Genomic DNA, 21,353 nt, shown 5'->3' on the forward strand with positions numbered 1-21,353 from the left:
ATCAAGAATAGCTTTAATTTTTGTAGGATCTATTTTCACTTCACTAGCAAGTATAGCAAAATCATGAAAGGTGACAAACCGGTGACATTGGTTTGACTGTAGAAGCATTTTTTCATATTTATATAAAACTTAGCTTCTTTGAGTTGAGTTAAAATTAGCCTCAAATGTTTTTGGTGTTTTTTCTCATCATGACTGAAGATGAGAATGCCATCAAAGAATACTACTAGAAAATTTTCAATGAATTGTTTCAAGAACATAATCATTAACATCATTAATGTTCGAAGTCCATCTGATAGCCCATAGGCATAACAAGCTATTGAGAATGGTCGTCTAGGGTTTTGAATATAGCTTCCATTCATCCCCAAGTTTAATACCGATTTGAGATTGAGAATGCCATCTAATTTGCGGATTAAAATTTGTATTTGATTGTGATCTTAATAATTTCTTTGCTAACTATGTATATTTTTCAAGTACCAACTTTCTTCAGTGTTGGTAAAGCTAGAACTAGGGGTATAAACGAATTAAGCCAAGCTCGAGTAACCTCTAGCTTGAACTAGATTAATTAATTGAGTTCGAGCTCAAGCTTAATTTTACGAGTTTGAGCTAAATCACAAGTCGGTTCAGTTATAGAGAAAAAATAAAATGAATATGATTCAAGTAATTATTATAATAAAATTTTAAAAATAAAAGATAAATAATATAGAATCACTTGATTGAAGAAATTGAGATATAATTTTTAAATATTTATAATAGTTTTATACATGAACTCTTGAATTTTAATACATTTTAAATATATTTTATAGTAATATTTTCTTAAATGAATCAGCTCGTGAGCCAACAAGTCCATTCGAGACTGGCTCAAGCTTGGCTCGTTAGCTCATCAAACTTGGATCACAAGCCATTTATTTAGCCGAGTTCGAGCCGGCTCACAAATTAGCTTAACTACTTACACCCCTAGCTAGATTGCACAAGGACTTAGACTTTCTTGGTGGAACTTTTCATTATCATTTCATATATTTACTTTTTAAGTAATTCAATAGTGTGGTAAATTTGATAATTGAGAACACGGAATGAAGTTTATAACATGGATATCCCTCATGAATGGAATCCATCCAGCAAGTCGTTAGATTATATATCACTAAATTCAAATTATATGAGAAATCATAGTAGATATGTGGTATTCAGTGGTCAGGTGTGACCTTTGTCACATGAAGTAAGTGATAGGAGTCGTTCATGTAAGTATTTCAACTAGTTGTTGAATTCAACCTCTTCTAGGCTTATGTTTGTAGGTGGTATTAAAGGTATGTGATTTCGTAGGTTCATTCAGGAGTCTCCTCCCTAGCAGTAGGAGAGAATATCGTTTTGAGTTGTAATTTGCATTCTTCTTCTTACTAGGTTTAGGTTGGATTTTTAGACTAGGTCTGTGAGGAAGGGTGGATGTCTTCTTATCCATTAGTTTTACTAGGAATAGCTTGATGGTCTTACCATGATGTTTAAAACATGTGTTCTCCCAACTATAATGTATCATATTTAAATTATAAAACCAAAGTATGCTCAATAAGATATTTTCTATGTCCATGAGAAGGACATTACATCAAATACGATCTTCATAACTACCTATTTTAATTGGTACTAAACATTAGGGCTAGGGTGTCAATGTTTGACATGACCCGAAAATCTGATTTGAACCTGACTCAAAATTTTTTGGTTAGGGTCAACTCATTTGTGAAACGAGTTGGGTTCGGTTTCAGCAAACCGACCCATTTCAAAAACCCGGGATCGACCCGGAAACAAATCTGCCTGCATCATTTATCCTTACAATATAAATGACGAAGATATTTCTCCTCTACTCTTCATTCCTAATCATTGACATGTGTCTTATGATAACAACTTGGTCTCCTAAAGGTTGACCTTTTGTCTTCATCAGACATAAGGGTGGTATCATAGATCTCCTCTACTTTTTCCTCCACTTCATCTTTTTTTTTATCTAAGAGCATAATTTTTGCTTTACATTATTTTTGCATCTGTCCCTTTTGGTGTCATTTAAAGCAAACAACCTCTCTTGTGCTCTTACGAGTGGGTTCATTGGTCATCTTCTTGGATTGGTCACTAGAAGGTGAAGGGCCAAGTCTAGTAGTAAATTTTTTGTTTTAAGATGGGAAAGTTGGAAATCTTGATATTTGACTCTACATAAATGCAGATGATGATTTTTTACGCTTTTCAAGGAGTAAAGTACAATGAAAAATGTCTTCAATGGCATGGGCATCTCGAAGCTCTATGTCATTTTTTTAATGTCACTTTTAAAAACAAATGTGATTTTATTGCCTGGTTGGTAGCCTTGATTAAGGCAATTGGACTTACTAGATCCTCAATTTTGTTTATGTGGTTTAGTACTTGCATTCCTCCTTGGCTTAAGATCATCAGCTGCTCATGTAGTCTTTTTTCATGTTTCCTTAGGTATTATTTCTCCCTTAACATTTTTTTCATCTCTACCCAGTTTTATAACCTAGTCTTATCTTTTTTGCTAAGTTATTATCATAATAGATTTTCGTATGACCTATTAATTTCATCTTACTAATGGTGTTTATGCTCCGTGATATAGTATATATAGTATATATATATATATATATATATATATATATATATATATATACTATATATATAAAAATAAAAGTAGTGACCACGATAAAAATACAACCAAACAGCACGTCGCCTACATCATGGCAATCACGACTTATTTTGATTTGTGTAAATGGATAGAGAAAATGGATTAGGAGAGGTTAACACTTAAGTGCTTTTTGGCAGTTGTTGGAAAGAGGTGAATCGTTCTGCTCTGGAGTTTTCTCGTAATCGAGCACTATCGTTCCGTCTGTTGTTTCGATTCACCCAAAACTCCTACATCTTCGACCCGTTCGTCCGCACCTAGCCGCTAGTCCACACGCCAACCGCCCGTTCGTCCGTACCCGCCTTCGGCTTCCTCACGCAAATGGCAATAGGCCGTTCGACCTGTTCTTCCGCACCATTCCTCTAATTTATGCGAATTGGTCCAATTGCCTGCTTCCTTCGAGCCACCCCCGTTCGTGCTTACCCACATGAGAACAGCCATCACATGAGCAAACCCCGCTTGGATACCGCCTATCTGTAGCCTTTCGTCCGCCTCCTCTATGTTCAATAAATCGAGCCTAGTCCGCCACCCTTTGCGCCTAGTTTTGCATGACCCTGCTCTTCTTCATCTGTTCCTTAGTCTCGAGCCGTTTGTTTTCTTAATTTGAAAATAATAGATGAGAAAGAGGGGATTTTTTCTTTGTATACTTAATTAATTATGATATTAATGATAAATAAAAATTTTATTATTAATTAATAATGATAATAAGTAATAATAATAATAATAATAAAATTATTATTATATATTATTAATGGCAAAGAGAAGAGTAAGAAAATTCAAAAATTATCAAATCGAAGGAATCTCGAGGTTGATTCGGTCCCCCGAAGCCCTCGATCGTCGATGTGATCCGACCGAGTGGATAAAAGGCTCAAAAGAAAATTTCTAAGGTTGGATTCGCTCCTTCGAAGTCTTGCCTTCAATTTGATCTGGATGCGTCTATTCAAAAGGGCGAGTCTCGGAGATTGTCAAAATTGCCCTTAAAATTCAAAAAAAAAAAAAAATTAGAGGCTGCAGAACTTTTTAAAATTATGGAGAACTATATGAGAGTTTCATTAATTTATCAATTTAAATCAAATTTTATTAATTTAAAATAAGATTAATTAATTGAATTTTAATTTAATTAATTTATTTTAATAAATAAAATTAAAATGTAGTTAATTGGACTAATTTTTAAATAATTGAAATTCAAATTTAGTATATTAACAAATTTAAAATATAATTAAATATTCATTTTTAAACTTAATTTAATTTTTTTAATTTACTAATCTAATAGAAAAAAAAACTAATTAATTAATTGATTAACAAACCAATTAATTGAATCTAAATTTCAATAAATAAATTAAAATTTTTCTTCTAGGCTCAATTGCTGCTAGGTCTTAGTAGGCTGGCTGTTGAATTGGTAATCAAGCGTTTTGGGCTTGAATATGGTTACTCTGTTTAAAATTGCGCAATTAGAGGCGCGCCTTTGCGCAATTTGACAAAAAAAACGCCTCGAGGCTTACGCATTCTTCACTGGCTGAGGCGTACGCCTCACCTGGACTGAGGCGCGCGCTCAGAAGGCGCAATTGCGCAATTCTGGTGAGGCGTACGCCTCACAGTATAGGCACCCACCCACTTAAAATGAAACCTCTTCCTCCCTTCATCCGCACGGTCTCCTCTTTTCCGAAAAAATTGGCTTCCAAGCTCCTTGTTCGCGAAACCGAAGGCGTCCCACACGGTTGGCCATCCTTCCCGCCGCCTCTCCCGCCGGCGCCTCCTCTCCGGCGGAAGTTGAAGTGTCTCGGCCGCCTTGTAGGAGAAGTCACAAACGATTTTAGGTATTTTTTTTGACTTTTTGGTTAGATTTTGAAGTTGAAATTTATGGTTTTATGATTTTTTAAATTTTTTGTGTGATTTCGATTCTTTCATTATTAGGGATCATTACGTAAAGAGGAAAGGAAAAGGGGTCTTCGTCATTGCCGGAGGAGACCCTTCTTGGAAATATAGTGTAAAGTTGACAATTGGCGCGCGCGAGAGAAGAGCTATGTTTATTTGAATTGTAAATTTTTGCGATAAAGTGGTGAAGGGAGGTGTTACCCGCATGAAGGAACATTATCATGCTCGCCACAAAAATGTAAGCACCCATGTAGCAATGTTATTTATGTGCCGGAAAAGATTTATGTGAACGAGAGAATTAGTACTCTATATAGCAACGTACAAAGGTACCACGGTAAACATCTGAAGGAGCTAATTGTTATGATAGTTGGACTCGACATGACGCTTATTTGTTGGAGGCGTAGTGGAAAGGGATCTTCCTCCACATATACATAACAGAGGTGCAGGGGTCCTATGATGCATGCCTGACATGAAGAGCAGAGAGCTTGATTAACATCTTGTCAACAATCGACTAACGGCAACGGTGTTCTTAACGATCAAGTTGAAGCTTCGAGATGAGTGAAAATGCTACATTCATTTTCAATTTACTTGATGGGGTTATTTGAGGAGATGGGGAGCAATTGGTTGTCAGGTAGTGACTGATAAGTGCCAGTGCATACAATAGCAGAGCTTGGTCAGATGTTTGATGTGAGAAGAGAACACACCTATATTTGGCACCTAGTCGGCCAGCACATTGTATTCGATCTCATTTTAGGAGGATCTTGGGACTTACCTCAGCCAAAAGAAGAGTGCTCTTTCTAGGAACGCGAAAGAAGATTAAAAAGTTCATTCTACAATCAACTCTTGGGTCTTAAGCTTGACATGAAAGTTTTCAAGAAAAGAAATCATTCGCCCTGCAACCACTAAAGTATGTTCTTTAATTTTATATACAAATTCATGATTATCATGTACACATGCTAGGATAGTTATATATTCTCAGTTTTATTTAACATTTGTGATATTGGCACTTGATGTAATTTATAGTGTTTGTTCACCTCTTATTTGACACGCAGAGCTTGAATGGCGTGAGGAACCTTTGGAGCCATGTTACATCAACTGAATGGCTTACTTTTGCTTTGGGGGAAGAAAAGTGAGGGAAAGGAATAAGAAAGATAATATTTGAATGATAAATTTTGGGCTCTACTGTGACCTATTGATATTTGAGAATGAAGACCCCTTAGTGCAAGTTCTACGACTTAGTGGATGCAGAGAAGAAACACAGCTCATGGGTTTTATTTATAATGCTATGGATGAGGCCAAGAGAGTTGATTGCACACAACTTGGGAGGAGAGGAGGCAAGTTGATAGGGAGATTTGGATATCGTTGATGCTCGTGGGATGTGCAGTTACACGCGACATCTTACAATGCAGGCTGTGCATATCTATCTTATCTCCACAAGTTTTCAATATTCAGATAATAAAATCTTCAAATACGCGGAGGTTGAAGCTTGGTCTATATCATTGTATGAAAGATTAATACCGAGAGCAGGCAGATAGGAGCTTGCAGATTTACAGCTTGTTCAGTTCGGAATAAAGAGGGTTTTTTTTTGTTGAAGCACAAAAACAACCATTTCTAAACGATCTGCAGGTATAATTATTTTGTTAAATGAAGGGCTAAAATGGTCGAACAAAAGAAGGGGACCACTTTATTCAGTTTCTGAATTTTGATTATTTTTTCTTAAAACATTGAATGGATGGATCCATGTTGTGATTCCCCCCTGAGTTACAGAGTTTTGTAAGATGTTGGCCTCACTTGTCTCTCTTCTGGCTTGGGTGTGAGCGAAAACTGGAGTACATATATCAAGTGCAAACAAAGAGAAGAAATCACTATCTACACTTAGAATGAACTCCCTCGTATATATAATGCACAACAAGAGGTTAAGAGATAGTGAGGTGAGGAATAAGGGGTTGAAGGATGATGAGACCCGTTGGTGTGTGATGATGTGTCGTCTATAATGAAGTGGTTCATAGATATGATGAACAGATTTGCCATTATCAGACTTTACAGCAGAAGAAATCTAAATGTGGACTGTAATTGAGGGGCGAAGCAGATCAAGTGGGTACATCCACTAGATCACACACCAACACACATCCACTAAGCTCTGCAGCACAACAATCAAGTAAAGGTATTTTACAACTTTTTATATCGCTATTGCATTACATTTATATCAAGTGAGCAATTAACATATGAATGATCTTTTCTTTTATTGAACAGGAAGAGAAAAGTGTGTTATATTGAAGATGATGATGACATGCACTTCATAGCATACAATTGGAGAAGAAAGATTCCACTGAAGACCCATTTTAGTGATGCGAGATATGATTGATTTTATATGTTTTTGTACTTTTGGAGTTTGTTGAACTAATATTTTGTGATTTGTTACGTGTGGGACATGATTTTATTGCATCTACTTTCTTATTTTCCACACTATTTTCATATATACATTTAGATGTTTTATTGTAAGGTACAATATTGCTATTATTTTCCTGCTAAAACCCTTAAATTTATTCATTACGCAATTCTGTGTCCGTGAGGCTTACGCTCTCACAGACCGACCTCGCGAGGCTTTACCGTCTCGCCCCTCCACGGACGAAAACCGCCTCGAGGCTTAATTACGCAATTTTAAACCTTGATGGGTAGTCAAACTTATGATCATCTCTTCTACTTTATAGAATATTTCTAGATTTTATAAGGTAACTTCCTCTACCCTTCTAGACAAAATTTTCAGTTGCTCTAGACTAACAAATTTTGTTGGCATGTTGGATATAATGTGGTTACACTATTGATGCAATATGTGATAAAAAAATTATTATTATGATTTTTTTGGAGTCAAAATATATAATGAGTATTTGTTGTAGAAATTTAAAAATATGCGTACAAAGATGTTTTGAAAATTTTAAAGCCTTCACTCTAATGTGAGTAGCAATTAAAGTTGATTAATATGAAGTTGCTTACAAAAATCTCCAATAAAATTTAAGTTTACTACATAGATCTACTATATATTAGAACCTTGGTAAAAGCTAATTTTGCAAATGGATCACTATCTAATATATTTTCACTACAACATCATAAAACTAATATAATTTTAAATGACAATTGGTTTGGCACCTGAAGGTTGAGGCAACTAGCTGACACATTTACACTCGTTCATAGGATTGATTTAGAATTTTAATTTGCCTCTAATTTGCAATAAAAAATACAATTGCCATAAAAATAGTAAGGAAACTTCCAAAGTTAGAGAAATGGTCTTTTAATGGACTCTAATTCACCATTTGCAAGTGACTTTCCAAGCATCCAATCCTCTTGGTGGTGAAGTTTCCAAAGCTCCTTTTCCTATCTAGGTTTTGCTACAACATCATGAATTTATCGCTTGATGGTTTGTTGTTTTAACCCTGGGATGGTTTCAAACGATGTTATGGTTGATGGGTAAGCCTTGAGAGGGTTGGAATGAAGTGGTATTCAAGTTTCATGCAATAAGGAGATATGTATGGGCGTTGGAATTCCAGATGGATTTTGACAAGTAGGGTTTAGGTTTTTAGGCCTTCACTAAGTGGGCATTCTAGGATTTGAAAAGACTTGGAGTGGAAGAGGAGTGTTAAATTTTTATTTTTATTTTTTTAGATTTTCATCAAATTCTAAGGGGTCTTTAGGGGTCAAATGGGCGTTAGAATTCAAATAGGTCTTTTTCGGCCTTCTTTTGGCCAACAACTTTAGGAAGGAATTTTTATGGAATTTTGCAAGAAGAAAGCTATCTATGATGCACGGACACGGACACGACGACATGGACACGACACGACACGGACACGGCGACACAGACACGACACGACAATTTTTAAAAATATAGGACACGGGTGCGGCGTGGACACAGCATAATAATTTTTTAATATAATATATAATAATTTTTAAAAATATAGGACACGGACACGGCGTGGATAGATGGCTCTTTTGAACCTTCACCTAATCCACCCCCGCCAGTAGCTAAGCTCATTTTGCTAACAAACCAATCATACATATGAATACATCAAATTAAATTGATATGAAGTGAAATCAAAATATCCTAATCAACCATTAAAAAAGCGGACGAGGCGTCCACATTGAGTCGCGCCTCAAGTCGAGGCGGAAGTCATGCGTATTGGGGCTTACGCCTCGAACCATCAAGCGAAGCCTACGATTTTTTCGCACGAGGCGTACGCATTAGAGCGTAACAGCTCGAGGTAGTATGAGGCACCGCCTCGAAATTTTTTCTTCGGTATATATGTAAATACGACGTAGCCGATTCGTGTTCGTGTATAGGATTAGGGCTTCCTGTGAGAATTGAAAGGCGAACTAGAGGCGAAGTGGTGAGGAAAAGAGACGAAGCCGCGAGGGAAGGAGACGAAGCCGCGAGGGAAGGAGACGAAGCCGCGAGGGAAGGAGACGAAGCCGCGAGGGAAGGAGACGAAGCCGCGAGGGAAGGAGACAAAGCCGTGAGCGTAGGAGATGAAATCGGAAGGCGAAGACACAGGGAAAGAGACGAAGCCGAAGTTGTGTGTGCAGGAAATGTTCAGGCATCGGTTAGGTTGGAAGAGTAGGTACGCGGTGTTGTGGCCTTGACTTTGACGTGCAGTAACGAAAGCTTGAATAACTCCTGATTCGGCTTTCTTTCATTCGTCCGCTCAGTACATGCTCGGTACCGAGCAGGTACAAGCTTGGTCTTGAGCAGGTACAAGCTCGGTACCTCTCAGTAAATGGTCGGTACCGCTCAGTACATGCTCGGTACCGAGCCAATACCGCTCGGTACCGAGCAAGTACATGCTCGGTACTTAGCGGTACATGCTCGGTACCAAGCAAGTATACGCTCGGTACCGAGCAGTACATAGTTGACATAATATTTTATTTTTTTTGTCATTATTTATAATTTTAAATTAATTTATTTAAATCATTTTGAGGCTTACGTCTCGATCCGCCTCGAGGCTTACGTCTCGATCCGCCTCGAGGCTTACGCCTCGCCTGGCTTAGAAAAAACGCCTCGTTTCCCGATTTTGCCTTTTAAAACCTTGATCCTAATAATAAGACAACATGAATACAACAATATACTGGTCTGCCGGGGGTCCAAGGGGGCGCTGCCCCCTGGCGGGGTTCGACCTGCCCGGTCAGGTCGCGGGGTCAAGGGTCAGCGCCCCTGCGGGGGTTTTCGGGGGCAACGCCCCCAGAACAAAATTTTATTGTAAGAGTAATTTTGATGTTCTGCTTGTTTTTAAAGTTCGTAAGTTATTTGTATGAGAAGATACCGAGTGGTATCGAGCATGTACCTAGTAGTACCGAGCATGTACCTAGCAATACCGAGTATGTACCTAGCGGTACTAAGCGGTACCGAGCATGTAACTAGCAATACCCAGCATGTACGTAGCGATATTGAGCGGTATCGAGCATGTACCTAGCAATACCGAGCATATACTGAGCGGTAGCGAGCATGTACTGAGCGGTACCGAGCATGTACTGATCAGCGGTGCCGAGCATGTACTGAGCGGTACCGAGCATGTACTGAGCAGTACCGAGCATGTACTGAGCGGTATCGAGCATGTACCGAGCGGTACTGAGCATGTACCGAGCATGTACATAGCGGTACCTCATTTAATAATCGGACACGCGTGTAACTATCTATAACTATTTCCTCTATCTTGCCTTGGTCGTCCAATCAAGCATGGACCCATGTTTAATTTAAATTTATTCATTCAATCAAACTTGTGCACTTAATAAATTAATCATTTCTTCCAAGATTTCAAATTCTAAAATTTAAATTCTTAAATTTTGAAGTTTTAATATTTTGAAAATTTCACTTTCACGTTCTTATTATTACTACAAGTTAAAATCAGGATGATATAGTCTTTTGTAATGTTTAACACATAAACATAAAACAAAGTTCTATTTAATAGATTTGCTTATAGTCTTTGGTCCTTGAATCATTAAAGCTTCCTTCTTTCTCTGGGCTCTGAAAGGCATCTTGTGCCACATCAAAGAGAGAGAAAGTTTAGAGAGAATCTTAGATAGATTTTAGTGTTTACAGGGGCGGTATTTTTGCATAAGTACAGAATTAAATCTTAGATTTTACATCCGTACAAATTACTAATGAATCTATGTGTATTGGTGTGGCCCATGTTTATAGTATATAATAGGATATACAAAGAATTACGAGAAAAATATCTAAAATCTTTCATGCATCTGATAGATGAGAACTCAGCAAGTTTTGAGTTGAGGTTGCGTATGATTGATGAGTTCCCCTTACGAGAACTCCTAGTTGGCTTTGCTAGTAATCTAGACGTAGTTAAGTTCTTCAAACAAATGAGCTTGATGAGTGAAAGAATTATGAGTCCTCAAGGGTGAGTTTACTAGACTTGAGTCTGGGTGATCCAAATCCTTGGGCTCCTGCAACCTTTGTGAGCTCCAAGTTGGTTCTTGATTAGGCACTTGTTGATCTAGGTTCAAGCTTTCATGTAATTTGATCATTCAGATCTTGATGAATAAGTGTATATCAGTTCTTTGATTCTTGTATCTCTTTTGAGAAGCCAAGAAGAATAAGAGAATGAATGCAAATAACCCAATTTGACCTTGGGATCAGGAATGTTGAATCTATAGGATGCTCGGATGTTTAGCAAGTGGCAGACACATCAACAGTCAAAATTAAAAATATTAGGTTCAAAGTTCATTTCGAAGGCTTTCATTGCTTGTTATTCGATTGCTATTCTTAATTTATTTAATTTTTTTATGCATTCTTGCATGATGAGGAAAATTTACTGCCTTAGACTCTAAAATATTTGAAAGAACGTTGAAGGTATTTAAACCACTGGCATCCAGGGATGCATTAGCTGCGAAGGGATCATCATCTTCATACTCTTTTGAAGAAAGTGAAAATTGAACTAATTGAAGAAGCTGGAGGTTGTTAAGAGAGAAGAATTTCTGATGCAGTACTACTTAGATGAGATGCTTATGGATTCATTTAGGCATTGCACAACTCTTAGATTAGAATAATTTAAGAATAAAATTACTAGCAATTCTCAACGAAGAGTAAAACAATTAAGGAGATAATTTTGCGTAGGCTAAATTACATGCTCCGAGCTTTGAACTTTCAAGATAAATAAGAAAAATAAAACAATACCAAATAGTAGTCTTCAAATTAATCCCTAAGCTAACAACGAGAATTACGATGCAAAGAAAGTACGCTCAATTCTTATGATTACTAGCTTAGCAAGAGCACTTGGAGGAGACTTTTCGCGACTACAATCACCTCAATGAGAATTCAGATTAAAAGAAATAAGATGCAAGGGAAAGATCAACCTTTGCTAGGGAGACGCGGAGATCCTCCACTCAAGGCCTTCGAAGTGTTCGTCAATGGCCTCCGTCTAAGCAAACAAGATGCGCTCCACGTAACCTTCAATAGTGTGGTCAATCTCCGGATTGACATCGAAGAAGGTGGATCGTAGGATGTCGGTGAAGCCGTCTTCGTCCCAAGTGATGTCGTATTCAGTTGCCGGATCCGCCATTCATGGATGATTGGAAGTTGAATCCCTTAGCTCTCGATAAACTCCTTGAATGGTAGCAAAGAGAAAGAAGTTTCTCTTTGCAAGTAGAGGGAGGACAATTCCTAAGTGACCTTTTCGAAGTTCTGAAAATTAATCTCAGATTTTGGAGCCTAAACCTGAGAGAAACTTCAGGTTTCTATGGTGAGAGGCAAGTGGAATTGAGAAGAATTCAAGCCTTGAGTCAAGCCCAGGATTGACGTGAGAGAGAGGGAGTTTAAGAGGGAAATAGGGAGGGAGGGGCGGCGGGATAGGCAGAGAAATATGGGAATTTCTATTTCTAAATCATTGCATTGATTTAGGAAATAGAAAAAGGAAATAAGGTTTAGGAAAAATCGGATAAGAGCAATGTGAGTGATTTGGAAATAGTTTCCAAGGCAATAAGGGAAGAATAGGAAATAAATAATAACTCAAGCCCATATGGGATGAGAGGGGTTGGCGGCATCCATAGGGCTAGGGATGATTGAATGCAATCAATTGAGATTGCTTAATTTAGGATTTGGGATTTAGTAAAGAAATAGTTAGATCCAATTTGAATTTGAATTTCAAATAGGGTCACTCTAGAAACTTTCCTAAAATAGACTTGTAATTTAGGAAAGTTCTCAAATTTCAAATTAATGAATTTGAATTTTGAAAATCTGCCCAAAATCAATACATCCAAATTAGGCAAGGGTTTTAATGGGGATGAGGGAGTGGATGGGGGCCGACGGTATGGGGGTCGGGTTGGGGTGTTGGCCGTGGATATTGGGGTGAGGAGAAGGGTTTCGAAGAGGGGGTAATCCTGCGACGAAGTGAGGATTGATGTGAGAAAAGAAAAGAAGATGGAGATAAGAAAGAGGAACCACGAACCCGACTTATCTAGGTTGGTGGGTATTGCGCCAATCTCCCTCTCCAAGGGATCTCTCCAAAGCTCTCCAAGAACTCTCGAATGCTCTCAAACACAAGTGCAGGAAAAATTCTTAATAATCATTCATTAATTTGAAATAGAACAAAGTGGGGCTTTAAATAGCCTTATACAAATGACTCAAAACAAAAAGACACAAATGCCCTTTGGGCTTACATACGACAACTCCCATAAGAGGGGTACAACGGGAAATAATAAAACTACATATGCAAATAATAAAATACATGAAAATAAAAAATACATCAATGACTCAAAAATATAAAGACTCGATCGTGGCCGTAGGTCGGCGGCCACGTCTCTGATAAACTTTCCATGATGATCTGATGTCCCCATCAATTTCACTAAAGAAGAACTTTGCTGCAGGAACCTTCAGACCTAAGGAAGTTGCCGCTGGAGATGCTATTATGGAGAAATATTTTTTCATTTTGGGAAAGACAATTGCCTCTGTAGGAATGAGCTGTTCAAAAATAACCATGGATGCTCTCTTGGGTTCAATTCTGATGTCATAGGTGTGAGTTGAAACATTTTCAGATAAGACTGATTAGTGGATACACCCATCTTTGCTCTTCTCTCATAGCTGAGTTGATTAAATTCTTTTATGGGATAGCGGCTGATACTCCTCCCAAGTCCCAACAGGATGCTAGTTTATTGAATAGGCTCCAACCTCTTGAAACCGACAAAGGGGAATACCTTGGCATCAGTAGCGGTTTCAATAGAAGATGAGGTTTCGCTCACCAAATTTGCCCTGCTTGAGAGGAAAAAAGTTGAAGTGCTGAAGAACTAGCTTTGTAGATAACTATGTGCAAAGCCACGGCCAAAGAGAATGTTGTTAGGAGTAGTTTGCCGACAAATAAAGTCGTGGCCATTGAAGGAGTGGACCATGTTGATGAAATTATTTTAAAAGCTAATTAGTAGGATTCAACTCTAAGGTTAATAGGTTGATGGATGCGAGTTCTGAAGGCAAAGGGAACCCTAAGAGTCTAAGACTACGTGAGATAAAAGGTTCTAATGCCACTAGCCCTATAATGAGACTGCCAAGAGAGTTGAGTATGAGCTGGGTCAAGGAACCGGTTGTAGAATTTGTCACTGAAGGAAATGATGATTTCGCTTCAATTCGGTGCTAATGCTGAGATGACAAAGGAGGAAGATGAGATATTGCAGCTTAATATGGTTGTAGCCAAATTTTATTGGTTAATCAGCTGCCTTGTGTGTAGACCAACGAATTTGTTCAAGAAGTTCACTATGAAGTCAACGATATAAGAATATAAACATCTTTATGAGAAAGTTCACGAAGTCTTCTAGGGTGAATCAATTCTAACTGGGTGTTGAGTTCATGCTGCATTGGTAATGGCATCGTTCCATGAATTGCCGCCCTTAATTGCTTACCTTTTTTTACCTCTTATAGAGAAGTTTGTATGTGAAATAATTTATTTAAACTTTTATATGTTCCTTCGTCTATTTTTATTTTCTTCAACTGAATGTAATAAGGTTTTAATTTATCATTGAAATGAAAATCCATATTCTTTCTTAATGTACTTGTGATAAGATAATTTATAAATTTAAAATTTTATTTGTTGATTGTTTTTTGGTACTTGACATCATGTATATGAAGTCTGCTTTTAGCTTGAAATTGACTTTTATTTGAAGTCAGTCTTTACTGAAGTTGGCCTTTCTTGGAAGTTGGTTCTCACCAATGTTATCTGAGTCAAAGGTCATGTGTTGTTACACTTCTTGAGTTAACTTGTGATGATTGTGAGGATATCACAGAGATAATGTGATTGATGATAATCTTGTTTAAAGGAACATAAAGCGGTTTGAGGTTGTAGAGGCTTCTTATGGTTTCCTTATGAATAATTTTAAATCTTTGGTGCATGATTCTTTGCGGTTCTTAGAGTTCTCAAGCCTTCATGTTCCTTCTACCTTGATCATCTTTATCGTTTGAGCTTCATCTTCTTTTTCTTTCTTCTTTATTGAGCAATGCTTCCGTCATGAATAGTTTAAGTTGAGTGGGGATTTTCTGTCTTCTTGATGAAAAAAGGTGCAAAGTTTTTGAATCAAGAGCTTGGTATGGTTGATGACTTCACTAATGAAGCTCTAGAGACTAACCATTCCCCAATTCACCATTTGACGATGAGCTATGCTTCTATAGAGTTTAGTTTTGCCATAGATTGCAACTTTTTTTTCCTTGAAGTCGCTAACAATATAAAATATAATGTTATGGTTCTCATTCAATTGATGCCAAACCTTATGCATAAATTTTTCATATGATTTTCCTTCATTAGCCCACGTAGTGTTATAAAGACTTGATGTTGTTATTGTTTTTATTTCGTTCATTAGCATAAAGCTAAATGGAGTGTTGATTTCTTCCATCATATGTTCTCTATATAAGACTTTTATGATTGAGGGTCTATGTGGGATAGTTTTTTTACTGCTTTGTTTCATGAAATCTAATCGTATAATTGTTCGGGGAATTATTTTTGTCTCCATTTTAGAATTTTTCTATTTTGAAAGAACTTTTCATGAACTACCTCCAACCTCCCATAAACCGTGTCCTAGCCATGTCTCGCTATTTTGTGCTAAAAAGTTGAAGAAATTACCCATGTTGCTTTGAGTTAGGCCTTGAAGTGACTTTTTAACAGCTCTTTTGATCAAAAAGGTTGAAAACAAAATTTGACCGGACCCTAGCCCGCTGAAATCAACACATTTTTTTATTTTAGTATGAATATTTATGTATTGAAGCATGGCTTGTAGCTTCCATTATTTTTTATTCTCGTAATAGCATTTCATTTTAATAGAATTGGGCTTTGCCCTCATTTTCAGAAAGTAAATCTCAATTATTTTTGAAATAATATTTTAGAAAATCAAACATAGTAGATAGCTTTGTTTTTTATAAAGATTATAAGCATGTTTGTACTAATGAGTAAATATTCATTTACTTTCCAATGATATTTTTTAATTGTATTTGGTTTCACATTATTTTAGGAATTCTGTTTAGGATGAATTAGATTAAAAATGAACCCGTTGATTCCCTTTTATTCTCAGGTTCCAAATTTAATTTCCAAGAACTTATTTAAACAATAATTAAAGATGGAGAATAAAAATGTTTATTAGGATACATGCTTATCAAAACCATCATATAGAAATAATCACAGAAAATATGATTTTGAAATTAAATAGATTTGATCATATTAAATCATCTAATCTGCCCTTCCAAAATAAAAATTAAATAAGCATGCTTATAACATACATTTTGAAATTGAATTGAATATAAAAAAGTGAAGAGGCACTGTGTTTTTTAATAAAAAAATAGTTATATGCAACAATTGTCCACTTCATTCTACATTAATTAAAAAAAATGCATGACTAGCGTCCACTTTATTTCACCATTCTAAATTTCAAGCTTCTTTCCAAAAAAAAAAAATTCAAGCTTCTTTCCCAAAAAAAAAAATTTCAAGCTTCTAGATTTGGTTTGGTTTGATACTTAGAGAAAATTCTAAATCTTAAGCTTCTAAAGAAAATTCAAGTCGTTAAAATAAATAAAATGACATGTGCTCTGATGAAGTTGCTAGTCCAAATTTAAACATTAGAAAACTGTGTGGGCTATAAATAAATCGAACTAAAATTCTCTTCAAAAAGTGTTTGATAGCTTTATAATGTACACAACTATTTTAAAATTTTCAAGCTTCTTTTTAAAGTTAAACTCACACACATGGTTTTATGAATGCGCTAATATAAAAATTTAAACATTGAAATGTTACATGGGCTAAAATTAAATAAAAGTTTCTTTGCTCATAAGTGTGGAATTGCTCTGTAAAGCTTGCAATCATTTAAAATTTGTCAACTAAATTTTCAATTTTATACTCATTCACATATGGTTTGACAAATGCATCAAATTCCTAAATTCAAAAATTTGAGAATGCTACATTAGGTAAAATAAAAATGAATTTAAATTTGATTCATTTCGAGAAACATGCAAGTGCACTGTATAAACACACTAAAAATTGAAAGTTCATTCTTGTCACTGAAAGGAATAATTAATGACAGGTGCTTTTGCCAATGAGAAACCTAATACCAAATCTTAATATCCTCATAATTTCTAGATAATATCTTATCTTCAATCTAATTTACCTTTTAAAAATTTCAGCTTGTATACTTAAACTTTCTCAATAGAGCCAATGCGTGAATTTTCAGAGCCCATAATATTCACCAGTATTAATACAACTATAGGCTAGTGCAAGAAACTTGGCCATTATCCTTGAATTCTATAGATTGAGTGCACATCAAAATGGTTCAAATAAATTCTGAGTTGATGCAGCTTATGCTATAGTAGGCTCCAAATTTTTTACTTCTAACATCTCTTTTGCTAAAAGAACTTGAAGATTTGTCTTGCTTCTACCTCACTTTAAATTGTGTTGCAAATTTCATAGGCTTTTGAGTGCTAACAAGTTTATTATGTTAACAACAACAATAACAAGCCTTTATCCCACTATGTGGGCTACATGAATCTTTAGTCTCCATTGTTTCCTATTCAAAGTTAAATTCTCATTTAAATCTAATATAAAGGTCAGTTTTAATACATTTTAACCAACTTTTTTTAGGTCTACCTCTATCTTTCTTAAAGGCATAATCAAGCACATCTACTATCATAATAGGCTTATCAGAAGTATGACATTTTATGTGACAAAACCATCTAAAGCAACTATGTCTAATCTTATCTGCCATTGGAGCTATTCCAACCTTTTTTACGTATATAATCATTTCACATTTTAAGTCATCCACTTAAGCATCCTCATCTCTGTAGCACTTAGCTTAATTTTATCTTTCTCTTTTAATGACTAACATTATGCAGCATAAAACATTGCAGATCTCACCATTATCTTATAAATTTTTTTCTTAAGTTAGGTATTTTTCTATCACACAATAAGCCCGATGCATTCCTCAACTTCAACCTTCCTACTCGAATTCTGCTAAAAATATCCCCATCTATTTCACCATCGTTTTGAATAATAGACTCGAGATATCTGATACGTGCATTGTTTTTAATGACTTGATCACCTAATGTCACAATCCACCACTAGATCTATTACTACTAAAATTGCACTCCATATATTCGATTTTAGATCTACTCAAATGAAAATCTTTAGACTCTTAGGTTAACCTCCACAATTCAAGATTTTCATCAACTCCCTTTCTAATTTATATCATTACCAAAAAGCATACACCAAGGTACATCTTCTTGCAAATGTCTAGTAAGAACATGCATGAGTAAAGCTAAAAGATACATGCAAAAAGCATACACCCAAAGCCTCAGCAAATTTAGTAACAAATAAATTTTTAATTCAACAAAGAAAAATTTTCTTCTAAGAGCGAGTTGTCAAACCACCTCAGTGGTGACTCATCTAATGTGGTAAACAATAGTCAGCATTTTAAAGAATCGTTTATTTTTAATTGTGAATTCACCAACTTGAAGTAAGCAATATGAGCAGAATTTATTTTCCTCGTGTATGAATCCTAGTGAGGAACTTTGAATGCTTTTGAAGGATGCGTTTAATAATTTCCCAGAGCCACCAAGGAACCAGAGGAGCAACTTAAAGAAGACGACGAACACCTTGCTTGGAGCAACCTTTGTGATTCCCTCACAACTCCCCCTCACAAGGATCTCTTTCTCTCAAGCTCTCCCTCTTCTTTCTCTAAGCTTTCTCTTTGATCAACTCCACATCAAAAGATTAACTCAAAGGTTAATACAATTGCTTAAATTGAGAGCCTCCAAAAGAAGCCCTAATTTTCAATTATGCGCAACTGATCGTCCAGTAAGATCGACAGATCATCTTGTACGATTAGTATAAAATAGCCCTTTCAACCAGGAAGATCATCTTCTCTCTGTACGATCAATACAAGTATTTGTACAGATCGTCCAGTACGATCCTGCGATCGTCCTGAACAATTAGTTCAAGATACTATATTGATCGTCCAGTACAATATGGGACGATGGGTGGCGATCTTCATATCGTCCCGCAACCCTCTCAGACGTCCAGTACAATTCTCCTTGACGATTAGAAGAAAATTATGATTTTTTGTCTTAGACAATAGGGGATCGTCCTACGAAATATACTAGATCGTTCAGTATGATCTTAGTGGATCGTCCTGTACTGTATGATTGATCATTCTAACCATAATTATTCCCCTAATCGTCGGATCAATTTAGGCATGATTATCATAAATCGCACAGGACGATGTATATCGTCCTGTATGATTAGGACAAAATTTGAAAATTAAAATATTATCTAAATTGTGATTGATGGCTATTTTTCATCATCTATGTTGATCATCCTGGACATATGGATCGTCCAGTGCGATTAGTTTAATCACTTGTAATAAGCATGGATGCCCTAATCAGGGTTTCTATTTTTAACTGATCGTCCAGTACGATTTAAAATTGTCCTATACGATTAGATCAAAAATAAAAAAATTCTTTAACTCACCAAATTTCTCCCCCTGAGTGTGTGTGTGCAATGTTACTTAGCTTGGTGTCCACCAGATGCATGACTTGACTTAAAAAAAGTAAAAGTACATTGATGTTGAAATTACAAATAGACTCAACCCTGATCTACCCGATCTTTAGTTGATTTGCATTGCAAGTGATCTTTGTGAACCTGAAAGGTTAGTAAGCAGGGCAAACAGAATAGATATGCAATAGTAGTAGTGGTAAAGAAACAATAATATTTGTTATCATCAAAATCATAGTACTTGGATCCAGATTCACAACAGAAGTCAATGTTTTCAAACTTGGTGACTATCAGTGAATGTTACAATTTAAAGATCTATGAAAAATTTTCACACATGCATTTGCTCTTAAAACATACTCAAAATTTCTTAAATAATTCAATTTAGTAAATCTTAGCCCTCCATTGGGGCTGAACTATCCTATTGTTTAGTTACTTCATTGCCTGTTTTCTGGTTCATTGCATCGATTCATGCTCATTACGATTTAGAAGATGTTGGATCCAAGCTTTTTCATATGTGATACAAAATTGGTACTAACATGAATAGATGTAGAACAAGAGAAAAGAGAGACATATTGAACATAGAGAGGAAGGCATTAAAATTTCACTAAATTGCTGGGAAGTACAAAACTGATGTGATTAATTGAATGTGCAAGAATTACTCTATAACTCAGTATTTGTTGGTTTGAATTGAGGCATAATGATGTAGGAAAAACTATACATAAGTTATATAAGTAAAATTATATAGCAGGCTTAACAAATACTTTCTTTAAAATAAATGTCTCTAGCTACTATGTATCAAAATACATAAAGAATTCATGAGAAATTAGTCTAGGTAGCTTATAGCTATCAAAATACATAGAAACTTTATGACAATTGTCAAGTTAAGGATGAGTTTACTTGACGTCATTGGAAACTTCTCTTTGAGCTGGCACGCACCTTTGAAACTTGAGCAAAAAGCTCATTTTGTGAGTTTGGCGAATGGCTTTTAAGAATTAAAGTGAATTCAGGGCCAACCAAGCGTTGGCTGACTATAGAGTAGATATGATGGATACTGATTTGCCTTGGCGTCTTGTACTTGACATCTACTCCTTTTGATGGGGACATCAGATCATCATGGAAAGTTTACCAGCGACGTGGACGCTGATCTATAGCCACGATCGATTCGTTATATTTTTGAGTCGATGTATTTTATTTTCATGCATTTTATTATTTGCTTATGTGTGTTTATTTATTTTCCCTTTGTACCCTTTTGTATGGGAGTGGTCATGTGTAAGCCTAAGGGCAATTGTGTCATGTCAGTTAGAGTCAACTCCATGGGACGTTGAGTACCTTGCCTTCTCAGGTTTCAGCCAGAGAATTCCAGCAGCTAACATTGTTCTTCCAGCAACTTGAAGCCTCCAAGCTACTGCTTTACCAAGTCAAGCTGCTGTCCAGCAGTTTCCGCTGGACCAATTTCACTACAGCACCATTGAAGAGCATTTCGAATGTCTTGAGTGGAGGATCTCTACGTCTCCTTAAACAAAGGTTTTCTCCTTTCTTTACTTGCATTCAATTTCTTCTAAATCCAAATTCTCAATTGGTTGATTGTAATCACAAAAGCTCTTTCAATCGCTCTTGCCAAGCCTAGTCATTTGTAGGAATTGAGTGTAATCTTCTATGCATCCTACGTCTCATTGTTAGAGTAGGGATTAACTTGAAGCCTACTATTTTGCATTGCCTTTATTTTCTTGATTATCTTGAACGTTCAACATTTGGCGCATGTGATTTAACCTAGGCAAGATTAACTCCTTAATTGTTTTATTCGCCGT

The 21,353-nt window shown here is 36.1% G+C and overlaps 1 protein-coding gene across 3 annotated transcripts in view; it reads left to right on the forward strand.

The window, feature by feature from the left end:
• Positions 1 to 21,353, forward strand: part of LOC110115879 (protein NLP3) — a 52,694-nt gene that overhangs the window by 10,306 nt on the left and 21,035 nt on the right. The window lies entirely within an intron of this gene.

The sequence above is a fragment of the Dendrobium catenatum genome, unplaced genomic scaffold (assembly GCF_001605985.2).
Source record: "Dendrobium catenatum unplaced genomic scaffold, ASM160598v2 fragScaff_scaffold_203, whole genome shotgun sequence".
NCBI classification, from domain to species: Eukaryota; Viridiplantae; Streptophyta; class Magnoliopsida; order Asparagales; family Orchidaceae; genus Dendrobium; species Dendrobium catenatum.